The following is a 1,055-nucleotide window of genomic DNA, read 5'->3' on the forward strand; positions in this document are numbered from 1 at the left end:
TTAAGGCTGCATTTTGAACACAGTAGGTCATTTACTGTACAACAGAGCACGGCCCCGGGGACAGATGTGTACCTAGAAAACCAGCCACTGAGTGTCTCTCCCCGTTTGCCGGTGTCACACAGATCAAGTGTGCTGACAGCTGCCAAAAAAAATTGCCTGCTGTCACTCTGGACATCTAACCTTTCTCTCTGTGCTTGGCTCTGCCGAGTCCACACCCTGAATCCTGAGTCCCATTCTGGGTCCTCACTTCTGCCCCGACATTGAAGTGCTTGAACAAGTCCAGAAGTGGGCAATGGAGCTGGTGAAGGGTTTGGAGCACAAGTCTCATGAGGAGCAGCTGAGGGAGATGGAGGGGAGAAAAGGAGGGCTCAGGGTGACCTTATCATTCTCTACACCCCCCTGAAAGGAGGCTGTAGCCAGGTGGGGGCTGGTCTCTTCTCCCAAGCAACCAGCAACAGGACAGGAGAAAATGGCCTCAAGCTGCGCCAGGGGAGGTTCAGGATGGACGTCAGGATGAATTTCTTCAGGGAATGGGCTTCTAAACATTGCATGCACTGCCCAAGGAAGGTGGTGGAGTTGCAATCCCTGGAAGGTGTTGAAGATATGACTGGATGTGGCACTCAGTGCTGTGGTCTTGCTGACATGGTGGTGTTCAGTCATAGGTTGGCCTCGATGGTCTCAGGGGTCGTTTCCAACCTAAATGATTCTGTTATTCTGTAACTCACCAAAAGCATCTCATCTGTACTCCTTGAAGTCAGTAAAAACCTGACTTTCCGAGCAATCCCTATGCAATTTATTTGTGCTGAATTACCACCTAGCAGTCCGTGTAGTTTTTGTTCACACGGGTGAATAAAAACAATTTACGTGGGGCTTTATTTATTTCTGGCTGTTTGATGTATATAACACGGCCAAACCCGCGCCCATCCGCAACTCCCGCTCCCTCGCGCAGGCCGCTGCCTCTCCCTTCACCGGGGGGCGGGGCCGCGCCGGTCCTGACCAATCAGCACCCCGGCCGCCGGCCCGGGGGCGGGACTGGTGCGGAGAGCTGGTACTCC

Source organism: Geospiza fortis, unplaced genomic scaffold (assembly GCF_000277835.1).
Source record: "Geospiza fortis unplaced genomic scaffold, GeoFor_1.0 scaffold366, whole genome shotgun sequence".
NCBI lineage: Eukaryota > Metazoa > Chordata > Aves > Passeriformes > Thraupidae > Geospiza > Geospiza fortis.